Here is a 16748-nt window from a genome sequence, read left to right on the forward strand (position 1 = left end):
ATCAATAAACGAATGAAGGCTATTTGGCTAGAATGAAAAACCTAAGTGCCTCTATCATACCAAAGAATTAAACTCTCCTTGTGGCCCTCATAAGCATTACCGAGCAAGTTCTAAGAGTAAAGAGCGATGGAATTGGCACTCAACAAGAAATAAATACAAGCATATAAAGTGTATGCTTACAATTTAGGCTCAATTTCTCACAAGTGTACTTTTGAGTAGGTTCCAAACAAAAATCATCAAAACAAAATTAAATAAACCAAAGCAACTTAGTGCAAAACTCAAACTAATTATCTTACATTCTTTCGCAAAACTCAACACTATCGGTTTTACCTGATCACATGGACATAAACAGGATTTCAAAAGCAAGTCAACAGTAAGAGCATCGAAACAAAGTGAAAATTTTTCAAAATTTTACAAAAAATTGCATAAAAGATAAACAAATAACTAAGATGGGATAAATGAAATGCGATATATACACTAGAAAAGGATTTGAATTTCATATACAAAATAATAAAAACACGAAAACAAGTGTATATAAATATCAACCCCCACACTTGGAGGACACACTGTCCTCAGTGTACAAAATATAAGAAATGAAAAAGGAAAAAGAACTAATACTGCCCCGACTATAGCTCCGAAGTGAAAAGACGTGCATCAGTAGGTATATCAGGGTGCTGGCTGGTCTGTGGTGGAAGAGTGGCTGCTCTCTGAGGATCGGAAGTAATGTCACATGCAGGAGCTGGTGGATTAGTAGGAGCAGCGTCAATAGGAGGCTCATCAGGCTGCTGTGTTGAAGGGTGCTCAGTCAGAGAGGGAGGGCCAGCTGGATCATCCGTTAGAGGGATGTCAAAATGGCTCTGCTCTGAAACCCAGCTTTGTGGACAGGTAGGTGCAAAGTCTGTAGCAAAAATATCATCAAACATGTCATTGGCCATAGAGGCCTCTAACCTACCTCCCTGCTCAATCAGGGCCTGAAGCATAGCCCTCTGCCTCTCAAATTGAGCCATCATCTAGCTCTGAAACTCAGCTTGACGCTATAAAAGGTCCTGCTGAAAAGCCTCTTGTCGAATGAAATGCTGCTGCTGCTCCTCTACCAACCTCTGCACTGTAAGCTGCAGCTCTCTAAACTCAATTGGAGAGACTCCTAAAACAGCTAATGAAGAACTAGAAGGAGCTGAAGTAGATGGTCTGAAGGAAGACTCCGGAATATCAGAAGAAGGTGGGACATCCTATGTACCATGGGCTCATGGGGCAGGTCGCTCCTCTCTGAGTGCTACCAAGAGAGCATTCCTCAGTCTATACTCTGGTCCTAGCAGACCCCGCCTACGAGTCACCATCCCCATACTAATCAACTGGGGAAGTCCCAAAGTCTCCATCAACCCTAGCTCTGTCAAATGTGGTATAGCCTCCTCCAAAACTCCTAAGCTCCTAGTTAATCGAGTAATGTAAGTCCCAAAATAGAAAAATACCTTCTTTGCGTTATTATAGAAGGCACTGATCTGTCTGGCCAATAAATATCCCATGTCGACAGACTAGTGCTGATGCATGCTGTAAAGTATAAACAGGTCCGGTTCGGTAACTACACCACCACTATCTCCCCTGCCAGTGATGGTCCTAGCCAGCAATGCATGAAAGTACCGCAGTCCTTTAGGCAAGTTAGACGCCTTGGACTGGCTGGCACTGTACCCCTCAGTGTCATCAGAAATTTCGGCTCACATATTCACAAATATACCATTCTTATGGGGTTGTTTTCTCATAATCACAATATAGTCCCTTTTCGGGGTTGTTTTCTCATATTCACAAATATACCCCTCTTACGGGGTTATTTTCTCATACTAAAAAATATAACCCTTTTATGGTGTTGTTTTCTTAAACTCAAAAATATACCCCTCTTACGGGGTTGTTTTCTTATATTCACAAATATACCCTGTTACAGGGTTGTTTTCTCATATTAACAAATATACCCCTCTTACGAGGTTGTTTTCTTATATTGACAAATACACCCCTTTTACGGGGTTGTTTTCTTATATTAACAAATACACCCCTTTTACGGGGTTGTTCTATCATAATTATAATATATCCCTCTTACAGGGTTGTTTTCTAATTTTGACATATATACCCCTCTTACTAGGTTGTTTTATCATATTAAGAAGTATACCCATTTACGAGGTTGTGTTATCATATTCACAAATATAATCCTCTTACGTGATTGATTTCTCGTATTCATAAATATATCACTTTTTTATGGTGTTGTTTACTCATACTCATAAATATACCTGATTTACGGGGTTGTTTTCTTATATTGATAAATATACCCCTCTTACGGGCGTTATTTTCTCATGTTAAAAAAATATATCCGTTTTATGGCATGTTTACTCATATTGAGAAATATAGCCGACTTAGGGGGTTGTTTTCTTTTATTGACAAATATACCCCTCTTATAGGGTTGTTTTATCATATGAAGAAATATACCGCTTTTATCGGTTATTTTTTTTATACTCACAAATATACCATTATGAGGGGGTTGTTTTCTCATTTTCACAAATATATCCCTCTTACATGATTGTTTTCTAATATGTGACAAAATATATCCCCTTTAGGCAGCTGTTTTTTCATATTTATAAATATATCCCTTTTACGGTGTTGTTTCCTCATACTCACGATACAGAGTTATTTTCCTCTACTGACAAAAATACCCATCTTACGGAGTTGTTTTCTCATATTAAAAATATACCCCTTTGATAGGGTTGTTTCTCATACTTAGAAACATACCCCTCTTATGTGTTGTTTTCTCATACTCATAAACATATCAGTCTTACCAGGTTGTTTTCTCATATTCACAAATATACTCTTGTTACGGGGTTCTTTTCTTATTTTGATAAATACACCCCTTATAGGGGGTTATTGTATCATAGTTACAAATATACCTCTCAAACAGGGTTGATTTCTATTATTGACAAATATACCCTTTTTTGTGTTATATTCTCATATTAAAAAATATACCCCTGTTACGAGGTTGTTTTCTTATATTCACAAATATACCACAATTATAAGGTTGATTTCTCATATTCATAAATATATCATTTTTAGGGCGTTCCTTCATCATAGTCATAAATATACCCGACTTACGAGGTTGTTTTCTTATACTGACAAATATACCTCTCTTACAAGGTTGTTGTCTCATATAAAAAAATATTACCCCTTTTATAGGATTGTGTTCTGATACTCACAAATATAACACTATTACGAGGTTTTTTCTCATATTTACAAATATACCCTTCTTACGGGGTTGTTTTCTCATAATCACAATATACCCCTTTTCCGGGTTGTTTTCTCATATTCACAAATATACCCCTCTTATGGGGTTATTTTCTCATATTAAAAAAGATAACCCTCTTACGGGGTTGTTTGCTCATACTAGAAAATGTATCCCTATTACGGGGTTGTTTTCTCATACTAAAAAATATATCCCTCTTACGGGGTTATTTTCTCATATTCACAAATATACCCCTCTTACATGGTTGTTTTCTCATATTAACAAATATACCCCTCTTACGGGGTTTTTTCTTATATTGACAAATATATCCCTTTTACAGGGTTATTCTATCATAATCACAATATACCCCTCTTACGGGGTTATTTTTTAATTTTGACATATATACCCCTCTTACTAGGTTCTCTTATCATATTAAGAAGTATACCCCTTTTCAGGGTTGTTTTCTCATATTCACAAATATAATCCTCTTACAGGATTGATTTCTCGTATACATAAATATATCACTTTTTTACAGTGGTGTTTACTCATAGTCACAAATATACCTGATTTACGGGGTTGTTTTCTTATATTGACAAATATACCCCTCTTACGGGGTTGTTTTATGATATGAAGAAATATACCCTTTTTATGGGGTATTTTTCTGATACTCACAAATATACCATTCTAACGGGATTGTTTTCTCATTTTCATAAATATACCCCTCTTATGATATTGTTTTTTCATATTCACAAATATACTCCTCTTATAGAGTTGGTTTCTAACATGGGCAAAAATACCTCTCTTATGTTTTTTCTTTCCATTATTTTCTCATATTCATAAATATATCCTCTTTACGCGATTATTTTCTCATGTTCATAAATATATCCCTTTTTCGGTGTTGTTTTTTCATAATCACAAATATGTTCCACTTATGGGGTTTTTTTCTTATATTGACAAGTCTACCCCTCTTACTAGGTTATTTTCATTTATTAAAAAATATACCCCTATTATTGAGCTAATTTGTTATACTCATAAATATATCTCTCTTACAGGGTTGTTTTTTCATATTCACAAATATACCCCTCTTACGGGGTTGTTTTCTCATCATCACAAATATGCCCCTCTTACGGGGTTGATTTCTCATATTCATAAATATACCCCTTTTATGGCATTGTTTCCTCATTCTAACAATATACCTCGCTTACGGAGTTATTTTCTTCTATTGACAAAAATACCCCTCTTACGGAGTTGTTTTCTCATATTAAAAAATATACCCCTTTAATAGGGTTGTTTTCTCATACTCAGAAAATATACCCCTTTTATATGGTTATTTTCTCATACTCACAAATACATCACTCTTACGGGGTTATTTTCTCATATTCATCACGCTTCTTATTACACTATCATCTGCTAGTTTTTATCTTAAGTCCTAAACTGAGTTTCCCTCACACTTCTGAAGCACCCTCGTGCTTCTTGAAGCTTTAAAATTTTGACTACCAGGTGTCATGAGGCAATTGGCCTATTGTGAGGTGGAATTTTCAACATCTTGCAAACTTTTGGTCATGCAAAAAGCGCCCCCGCGCCTTGAAAGCGACCTCGTGCTTTTGGGATCTTTGTATAAGACTTGCATCAACTTTCAAGAATGTTTAGTCTAAGCTTGGTTCCTTTGGTGCCTGGTACCTTGAAAGCGACCTCGCGCTTTTCTTATATTAGTGATAATTAATTTGGTTGTTAGGATCAAAATAGAGATCAATTGCCCCTTAGGTCAACATGGTATTTGTGAATATGAGAAAAAAAAACTTCGTAAGAGGGGTATATTTGTGACTATGAGAAGACAACCCCGTAAGAGGGGTATATTTGTGAATATCAGAAAAGACCCCGTAAGAGTGGTATATTTGTGAGTATCAGAACACAATCCCATAAAAGGAGTATATTTGTTAATATGACAAGACAACCCCATAAGAGGGGTATATTTGTCAATATGTGAAGACAACCCCGTAAGTCGGGTATATTTGTGAGAATGATTAAACAACACCGTAAAATGGATATATTTATGAACATAAGAATCAACCCCATAAGAGGGGTGTATTTGTGAATATAAGAAATTAACCTTGTAATAGGGGTATATTTTTTAATATGAGAAAATAACACCAAAAAATGGGTATATTAATCATTATTAGAAATTAACCCGTTAGAAAGGTATATCTGTGACTATGATAGAACGACCCCCTAAACGGAGCGTATTTGTCAATTTAAGAAAACAATGTTTGTCAAAGCCACTCAACCATAAGCATTTGAAAGAAACTCATATCGAGTTTCAAAGAGCAAAACATACACTAAACCTCTCATTCAAAAGAAAAAAAAGGGCACACATGTCCCAAAATCTAAGCCAAGAGGAACAAAGCATGCATTCATGTATAAGAACACAAATGTTGATAAATCTTGTTCAGGCATGTGTGAAGGTAATTATATGATGTCCAAGCCTCAAGTAAAAGTGGCTAAGAAGACCAATCCAAATCCCATTAAGAATTCTAAGGTCACTTGCCACTATTGCATGAGAATTGGATACATCAATGTGAAATGAAAAATAAGGAAAATGAACCTTTTCATGAATGAATTTTCCAATGCTAACCCCAAAGGACCCAACCTTGTTTGGGTACATAAAATCAAGTGAATTGACTCCTTTTTGTAGGTGTGTCTTACATCCATAAGCATAAATCTTTGGCACGTTGATAGTGGATGTTCAAGGCACATGACAGATGACAAGGGGTATATTTTTTAATATTAGAAAATGATCCCGTAAGAGGGGCATATTTGTAAAAATTAGAGAATAACCCTATGAGAGGGGTATATTTATGAATATGAGAAAACAATCTTGTCAGAGCGGTATATTTATGAATATAAGGAAACAATATTGTAAATGGGATATATTTATGAATACAAGAAATCAACCCCGTAAGTGTGGTATATTTATGAATGTAAGAAAATAACCAAATAATAAGAGTATATTTTTTAATATGAGAAAACAACTCTATAAGAGAGGTATATTTTTTAATATGAGAAAACAACCCCATAAGAGGGGTATATTTGTGAATATAAGAAAACAACCTCATAAATTGGGTATATTTGTTAGTATGAGTAAACAACGCAGTAAAAGTGATATACTTATGAATATGAGAGGTATAGTTGTGAATATGAGAGAACAATCCCATAAAAGGGATAGATTTTTTAATATGAGAAGACAACCCCGTAAGAGTGGTATATTTGTCAATATAAGAAAACAACCACCTTAGTCGGGTAGATTTTTTAGTATGAGTAAACAACCCCGTAAAAGGGATATATTTATGAATATGAGATATGAACCCCGTATTAAGGGTATATTTCTAAATACGAGAAAACAACACCATAAAGTGGTATATTTCTTAATATGAGAAAAACACCCTGTAAGAGGGGTATATTTGTGAGTATGAGAAAACAACCCTGTTATAGGGGTATATTTGTGACTATAATAGAACAACCCCGTAAAAGAAGTGTATTTGTCAATATAAGGAAACAACCTTGTAAGAGAGGTATATTTATGAATATGAGAAAACAACCCCGTACGAAGGGAATATTTATGAATGTGAGAAAACAACCCCCTAAGAGGACTATAGTTCTCAGTTTGAGAAGACAACCACATTAAAGGGGTATATCTTTTAATATGAGAAAACAACCTAGTAAGAGGGATATATTTATCAATATAAGAAAACAATCCCGTAAGTGGGGTATATTTGTGAATATGAGGTAATAAAACCGGAAAGGGTTTTTTTATAAATATGAGAAATTAACTCCGTAAGAGGGGTATATTTGTGTGCATGAGAAAACAACAGTTGAATATGGTTATATTTCTTAATATGAGAAAACATCTTAGTAAGAGGGGTATATTTGTCAATATTAGAAATACACTCATAAGAGCAGTATATTTGTGAGTATGATAAAATAACTCCAAAAGAAGGGTATATTTGTCAATATTCAAAAATAACCCCGTAAAAAGAGTTTATTTATGAGTATTATCGAACAACCACATAAAAGGGGTGTATTTGTCAATATTAGAAAATAACCCCGTAATAGGGGTATATTTATCAATATGAGAAAATAACCCTGTAAGTGGTATATTTGTGAGTTTGAGAGAGCAAGGACATAAAAAGGGTAAATTGTTTAATAAGAGAAACAACCTCACAAGAGTGGTATATTTATCAATATAAGAAAACAACCCGTTTGTGGGGTATATTTGTGAGTTTGAGAAAGCAACGCCGTAAAAAGGGTATATTAATGTATATGAGAAATCAACCCCGTAAGAGAGGTATTTTTGCCAATAATAGAAAATAACCCCGTAAGAGGGGTATATTTATAAATATAAGAAAACAACCCCATAACATGGGAGGATTTGTGAATATAAGAAAAAACCACGTAACGTATATTTCAGAGTATGAGAAAACAACCACATAAAAGGGATATATTTTTTAATATGAGAAAACAACCTCGTAAGAGGGAATTTGTCAATATAAGAAAACAACCACGTATGTGAATGATATTTGTGAGTATAAAGAAATAACAACGTAAAAGGGACATATCTATGAATATGAAAAATCAACCCCGTATGAGGGATATATTTGTTAGTATGAGAAAACAACCCCGTAAAACAGGTATATTCTTTTATATGAGAAAATAACCCTAAAAGCGAGGTGTATTTGTAAATATTAGAAAACTACCATATAAGATGGTTATATTTGTGAGTATGATAGAACAATCCATAAAAGGGGTGTATGTGTCAATATAAGAAAACAGCCCCGTAAGAGGGTATATTTATGAATATGAGAAAAAAATCCCGTAAGAGCGGTATATTTCTGAATATGAGAAAACAATATATAGAAGTGGTGTATTTGTCAATATAAGGAAACAACCCATTAATACGGGTATATTTATGAATATAAGAAAATAACCCTGTACGAGGAGTATATTTGTGAATATGAGAAAAGAACCGCGCAAGAAGGGTATATTTCTAAATATGAGAAAACAACACCATAAAAGGGATATATTTTTTAATATGAGAAAACAACTCCGTAAGAGGGGTATATTTGTGAATATAAGAAAACAACCCCATTAGAGGAGTATATTCGTGAGTATTGGAAAATAACCCATAAGAGGAGTATATTTTTTAAAATGAGAAAACAATCCCGTAAGAGGGGTATATTTTTCAATAGAAAAAAATAACCCGTAAGTCCAGTATATTTACAAGTATGAGTGAACAACGTTATCAAAGGGATATATTTATGAATATGAGGCAACAAGCCCGTAAGAGGGGTATGTTTTTGAATATGAAAACAACACCATAAAAGAGATATATTTAAAATGAAAAAACAATTCTGTAAGAGGGGTATGTTTTTTAATAGAAGAAAATAACCCCGTAAGTCCAGTATATTTGCGAGTATGAGTGAACAACGTTATCAAAGGGATATATTTATGAATATGAGGCAACAAGCCCATAAGAGGGGTATGTTTTTGAATATGAAAGACCCCTGTAAAAGGGATATATTTATGAATATGAGATATCAACCCGTATGAGGGTATATTTCTGAATATGAGAAAACAATTTCTTTCTTTTAACTAATTCCCCCTGTAGCCGCCAACACGTGTTCCCAACACAGGCTAGTGTTGATGCCCGTGTCAATCTTTGTGGGTGTGCTCCCTAAAACTTCTGTTTCTTTGATGTTTGATGCACCAACACGGCCGTGTTGGTGCATGTGTTGGGAACACGGCCAGTGTTGAAACCAACACGGCCCTGTTCAAATTAAGGATGTGCAAACTCGACTTGTTTCGGCAAGTTTGACGTCTAATTCTTCCCTTTATTACTCTTTGACTTCTTTTGGACCTAAAGCACACAAACAAATGCATAGGGTGAGTGTTGGGACCAATTCACATCCAAATGTACATAAATTCTGCCTTAAAATCCCTATTTAGATATGTGTATTCTACGCACATCAAATAACCCCACACTTAGCTCATTGCTTGTCCCCAAGCAATCAAAAGTAAAATAAGGAAAATAAACCACTAAGGAACAACACTTAAACTCATAAACAAGCTAGAGAGCTCCTGCATATATCCTTAATAAGCGTAAGTCAAACAAAAAGAAACGAAGCAATCAATTTAAGTATCACAACCAAGATGCCAATAATTCGCACAATACTGTCTCAACAAAATTATTCAAAAGCAACTCCTTACCAGATTCACTCTAAATCATTCAAAGTGTTTAAAGGGTAGTGTTTAATCGCTCAATGCATCAACTACTTCCTTACTTACTATATGCTTGCTCTTAAATCCTACTCCTACCACTTATGGAGAGTCAACAACCATGTCAAAAGGTCTTTATAAGGGTTATAATGGGGATTAGGTAGGGGTAGGTAAACTTGGTAAGAGTTGAACCTATGGTGTTCTGCAATGAAATACATGACATGCACACAAATCACAATAATCACAAGGGGTAAACAATGGATAGTAGTCCAAGGAGGGAAATAGAAATCAAGTTAAAATATTTAGCTCACTTACTTTCTGTCTTTTCATCACCTTTCCCTCTTATTCTTCTTTTTATATATTTTTCTTCTTTCTTTTTTTTTCTTTTTCTTTTCATAAGGGAAGAACATTCACATAATAGAGTGAATTTCTTTTTGGATTGAAGTAAGCTGCTACAAGATTCCAAAGCTATTCCTAAGACAAAAATTCCCAATAAAAACAACTCATGTGCAAAATCATAACCCAAAGCAGAATAAAACTAAGTGGTAATGGAATATGATAAAAAAATAGTGAAAGAAGGGGTTATCGACAGAATTAATAAACGAATGAAGGCTATTTGGCTAGAATGAAAAACCTAAGTGCCTCTATCATACCAAAGTGTTAAACTCTCCTTGTGGCCCTCATAAGCATTACCGTGCAAGTTCTAAAAGTAAAGGCGATGGTGGCACTCTCAACAAGAAATAAATACAAGCATATAAAGTGTATGCTTACAATTTAGGCTCAATTTCTCACAAGTGTGCTTTTGAGTAGGTTCCAAACAAAAATCATCAAAACAGAATTAGATAAACCAAAGCACCTTAGTACAAAACTCAAACTAATTATCTTACATTCTTTCGCAAAACTCAACATTATCGGTTTTACCCGATCACATGGACATAAACAGGATTTCAAAAGCAAGCCAACAGTAAGAGCATAGAAACAAAGTGGAAAATTTTTAAAATTTTATAAAAATTGCACAAAGAATAAACAAATAACTGAGATGGGATAAATATCAGCCACCCCACACTTGAAGGACACACTGTCCCCAATGTACAAAATATAAGAAATCAAAAAGGAGAAAGAACTAATACTGCCATGACTATAGCTCCGGAGTGAAAAGAGGTGCATCAGCAGGTATATCAGGGCGTTGGCTGGTCTGTGGTGGAGGAGTGGCTGCTCTTTGAGGATCGGAAGTAGTGTCACATATAGGAGTTGGTGGATTAGCAGGAGCAGCGTCAATAGGAGGCTCGTCAGGCTGTTGTGTTGAAGGGTGCTCAGTCGGAGAGGGACGGCCAACTGGATCATCTGCTAGAGGTATGTCAAAATGGCTCTGCTCTGGAACTTGGCTCTGTGGACAAGCAGGTGCAAAGTCTGTAGCAAAAATATCATCAAACATGTCATTGGCCATAGAGGCCTTTAACCTACCTCCCTGCTCAATCAGGGCCCGAAGCATAGCCTTCTGCCTCTCAAACTGAGCCATCATCTAGCTTTGAAACTCAGCCTGACACTGTAAAAGGTCCTACTGAAAAGCCTCTTGTCGAATGAAATGCTGCTGCTGCTCCTATGCCAACCTTTGCACCATAAGTTGCAGCTCTCTAAACTCAATTGGAGAGACTCCTAAAACAGCTGATGAAGAGCCAGAAGGAGCTGAAGTAGATGGTCTGGAGGAAGACTCCGGAATATCAGAAGAAGGTGGGACATCCTGTGTACCATGGGCTCATGGGGCAGGTCGCTCCTCTCTGAGTGCTACCAAGAGAACATTCCTCAGTCTATACTCTGGTCCTAGCGGACCCTGCGTATGAGTCACCATCCCCATACTAACCAATTGGGGAAGTCCCAACATCTCCATCACCCCCAGCTATGTCAAATGTGGTATCGCCTCCTCTAAAACTCCTAAGCTCTTAGCTAGTTAAGTAATGTAAGTCCCAAAATAGAAAAATACCTTCTTTGAGTTGTTGCAGAAGGCACTAATCTGTCTGGCCAACAAATATTCCATGTCGACGGACTGGTGCTGATGCATGCTATAAAGTATAAACAAGTCCGATTGGGTAACTACACCACCGCTATCTCCCCTGCCAGTGATGGTCCTAGCCAGCAATGCATGCAAGTACTGTAGTCCCTCAGGCAAGTTAGACGCCTTAGACTGGCTGGCACTATATCCCTCAGTGTCATCAGAAATCTCGGCCCACATCTGCGGATATGACACACCAGGCGTATGTATATAGCGACTGTAAACCTCAACAGCTGCATCGTCATCAGTCCACAAACCCAAGTGTACCCCAAACTGCTGCACACTCATCGTGAAAGACTGCTCTGCTAGTCTGAAACTGATCACATCCGGTTGTTGGAAGTCCGTGGCGGCTATGCGGAAAGAAAGTGCTTTGGCAAACTCCACGGTCAACTCCCTATATGTTGGTTCAACTATCTCAAAGAATTCTTGAAATGGGGCGTCTCGATATATCGGTGATTTGCGGTACCGTCCGACGGTTTCAGTCTTGCTTGATCTATCCTACGCCCCTTTCCTTAATCTTTGTGCCTCATTGATTGATATCTCTGCTCAAAGGTGGGCGGCCCTCGGAAAAGTAGGAATCAATGGCGCTGTGGTGGTCTAATTTGGCCTGAATTAGTCAGTGCAGCGCCTGACGATCGAGAGGAAAAGGAACCATCGGTCCGCCTCCTCTTGTAAACTCCTGATCCTCATCTAGTGGACATGGTACCTGAAAAAGAAATTTTAAGTACTAAGGATCAACGAAATTCTGGCAGCATAACGGCATAAAATGGACAAACTGAACAATTTAACTTGATAAAATTAAACCGCTCAATGTCCTGCAAAGAAAATTCAATCCACAATACTACCAACCAATTCTAACTAATTAAATTTTTAATTTATCCACATGGAGTTTAACTTCGCCATAATCCATCAAAAGGCAAACCAACATGCTAATATAAAACAGATACAATAGAGTCGACTATATATGACAGAGCCTATTGTTTAGTGGCCAACAATAATAATAAAGAGAAAAATAAAGAATTAATCACAATCATGAATAATGGTAGAAAAGAAAAACGGAAAATATGAGCAAGTTAAGTATATAAACTAAATTAAAGAAAACAAAAGAAAATTAAGCACAAACATGAATGTAAATGCATGCACCAAATAATAAAATAAGGAAATAAACTGAAAAAAAATTGAAACACATATTCAAACACAAAGAAAAATAAATTTGAACTAGTATCAAAATAAAATAACGGAAAATGAAGTTGGAGGATACTTACTTGACAAACGCAATATCCAAAGCCTTCGAGATGAGAAATAAGAAGTGAGAGAGTAAGAGAGGAGAGAATTGCTAAAACTAAAAGGAGAGCAATATTTTTGGCTATTTCGAAATGAAGTGGTATATATAGGCAGTGTACAGAACACGCCCGTGTTGAACAATAGGGGCCGTGTTCATGAACACGGTCTGGATATCAGGCCGTGTAAAGCGAATTAAACGTGCTGACTTACCAACTTCTGAGAACACACCCGTGTTTATGGAACACGGGGACGTGTTGGGGACACGGTCGGGCATAAATGCCCGTGTGGCCTACTGTGAACGTATTCATCTTAATTTGATTTTCTTCAATTAGAACACGGGCTGTTAATGAACACGATCTTGAACATGCCCGTGTTGATCTCTAGAAAATGCAAAAGTTACGATTCTCAGCACTTTCTGTAGGCCTTGGCTTAGTTCACTTGCTAGAAGAAACTCGAGCTCCTCCAAGACTTCTTCATTGGATAACTCGTGCTCATCTTCCACGGTCGAAAGTGACTTGTGAAAAATCCACCAAAAATTCCTCTAATTGCAACTCAGCATCATCAACTGTACGTTCCTGTTGGTAGTCTTTCAGAGGGATCATGTTTGCCTCTTTCTTTTCTGGTTCCATCTCCATGTTCAAGAAATCGTCCTACATAGAAGCATCATCCTCAAACATAGTAGATAAACCAGAAAAATTCTCACCTGAACGCAAAGTGACGACGCTCAAATGTTCCTTGGATTCAGTAACGTTTGATGGAGTTCCCAATTGCTCTTCAACTAGTAACTTGAAGATTAAGCCTACTTTATGCTCTATGTTGTTAATCGAGGCTTGTTGATCTTCAAGTATCCTCTCTCTTTGTTGGAATCTATCCTCAAGACTTGTAATAAACCTCATCATCAGCTCCTCTAACACTAATTCTTCACCTTGTGTTGATGGTGCAAGATTAGGCTGCTAAAATTCTAGTGGTTCTTGGCCATCTAAGCTCCATCCAAAGGGTGAATGAATGCTCAACTCTTGATTGTAGGTGCTTCCATACGAGTCATTTGGCCAACTTCCCGTATAATTCACCTGTTCATAGTTAAAAGAATAATGAGCAACATCACTATATAATGAACAATCATTACTCAAACGTAAACCACAACAAAATTCACAAAAAACTTGAGATGAAAGGATAGGAGTGGAGAGTTGATCGGTAGCCCTGCAAAACGATTCCACTCGAGCTTCTAAAGATGCACGGGTTTCCCAATTTTTAGCACTCTCTTGGTTCCTGATCCCATTTTCCAACGTGTCACACAAAGAATTTGAGTTTAGCATTGAACCTCCTTATCATTCACTATCTAAATCATAAACTTAAACTAAATAAATATGTACAAATAAAATAAAATAAATTAACAAATAAAAATAAAAATCATAAAATAATAAGAAAAAAATTGGCTAAATTAACAAATAGCAAATTTCACTCTAGTTTTCAAACAATTCACCGGCAACGACGCCAATAACTTGATGTGTGCTACTTGTGTTAGCTACAATCTAAAGCAGTGTACCTATTGATGCAATCTAGCACTAATGGCGAGTATCAAGGTCGTATTCCTCGGGAAAGTGAAAGCCCAGAGTTACTCCTTTGTTCTTTGTTATATTAGCCTAAAATGAGTGATGAATACTTTCTAAACAAACTAATAGCTACAAGCTAAGTTCTAAGGGAGATGCAGGAGTAATTGATAAATAAAATAACTAAGATAAGAAAGCAAACCCTAAGGGAACCTAAAGTAGCTGGCAATCAAACAAATGATAAAGGATTGGTGAGTCTAATTATGCTACCTGTGGATGAATTCTTAACCGAATTCAATTTCTCTCTCGAGATAACCGAATTCCTAAATCTAATAACCTAAAGTTGGAATCTCTTCCTAACAATTGATTCTTAAATTAGCATTAAGCTTTAATCCGCCTCTATTAAGCTTTGTTAATTCTTAATCCGGCTAGTTAATTATCCTTAGCTCTAAGCGATTATTAACCATTTCTTGCTATTCAAAATTCCAATTGCCAAATGGACTTCTCAATCACACAAAGCAATCTAAACACACAATTCACAACGTCTCATGAATGATGCATTATCTTATTAATACTGAAAGCAAGAAGAATACAAAACTAACCCAAACAATCCAACAATATAATACTAAGCCAATATAGTAAAGAAATCCCAATGGATTTAATCAATCTAGCTAATCATGTTCATTATCAAAATACATAAGAATTCAATTACAACAATGAGTAAAGGTAGAGAAAACCCGTTTACACCCTTGGATGAGAGTAAACAGCCCCAACTCCTCTTACTCGAATTGAATCGATTCTTGTTCCTCTTGCTCGATTTGAAAACCAATCAACAAACCTCGCCCAATCTTCAATCTTTGAAGGGAATCCTCTTGAAACCTTGATCCAAGTCTCCTTTTCCCTTGGTTCCAGCTCAGAAAACCCTTTGGGAGAGAAATATTAGAGTTTGGGACATTCTCCCCCACTCTCCTTTCTTTCTTTCCTCTCTTCTTTCTTTTAACTAATTCCCCCTGTAGCCGCCAACATGGCCGTGTTGGTGGCCGTGTTCCCAACACAGGATGGTGTTGATGCCCGTGTCACTCTCTGTGGGCGTGCTCCCTAAAACTTATGTTTCTTTGATGTATGATGCACCAACACGGCCGTGTTGGTGCACGTGTTGGGAACACGGCCAGTGTTGAAACCAACACGGCCCTGTTCAGATTAAGGATGCGCAAACTCGACTTGTTTCGGCAACTTTCACGTCCAATTATTCCCTTTATCACTCTTTGACTTCTTTTAGACCTAAAGCACACAAACAAATGCATAGGGTGAGTGTTGGGACCAATTCACATCCAAATGTACATAAATTCTGCCTTAAAATCCCTATTTAGATGTGTGTATTCTACGCACATCAGGTATATATTTTCATATAAGAAAACATTCTATAAGAAGGATATATTTGTTAATATTAAAAAATAATACCGTAAGAGGGCTATAGTTTTGAATATGAGAAAAGAACCTCGTAATAGTGGTATATTTGTGAATATGAGAAAATAACCCCGTAATAGGGTTGTATTTTTTAATATAAGAAAATAACATAATAAGAGGGATATATTTGTCAATATTCGAATTCAACCCCGTAAGAAGGGTATATTTTGTGAGCAAGATAGAACAACCCCGAAAGAGAGGTATATTTGTGAATATGAGAAAAAAAATCCTTAATTGGGGCATATTTTTTAATATGATAAAACAACCTCATAAAAGTGGTATATTTGTGAATATAAGAAAACAACATCGTAAGAGGGGTATATTTGTGAGTATGAGAAAAAAAACCCCATAAGAGGGGTATATTTCAGAATATGAGAAAACAGCCTCGTAAAAGTATATTTGGGAGTATCATAAAACAACCCTATAAAAGGGGTATATTTATTAATATGAGAAGACAACACTGTAAGAAGGGTATATTTGTCAATATAAGAAAATAATGTTGTACGTCGGATATAATTGTGAGGTTGATTAAACAACGCCGTAAAAGGGATATATTTATGAATATGAGAAATCATCCCTGTATGAGGGGTATATTTGTGAATATGAGAAAACAACCAAATAAAATGAATGTATTTTTCATTTAAGAAAACAACCCCGTAAAATAATATTTTTCTCAATATTAGAAAACAACTCTGTAAGAGGTGTATATTTATGAATATGAAAGAACAAGCCCGTAAGAGGGGTATATTTATGATTATGAGAAAAGAATCCCATCGGAGTGGTATATTTGTGAATATGAGAAAACAACCCCGTAAGAGTGGTATATTTGTGAGTATCACAAAACAACCCCATAAAGGGGTATATTTCTTAA

This window comes from Ricinus communis, chromosome 9 (genome assembly GCF_019578655.1).
Source record: "Ricinus communis isolate WT05 ecotype wild-type chromosome 9, ASM1957865v1, whole genome shotgun sequence".
NCBI classification, from domain to species: domain Eukaryota; kingdom Viridiplantae; phylum Streptophyta; class Magnoliopsida; order Malpighiales; family Euphorbiaceae; genus Ricinus; species Ricinus communis.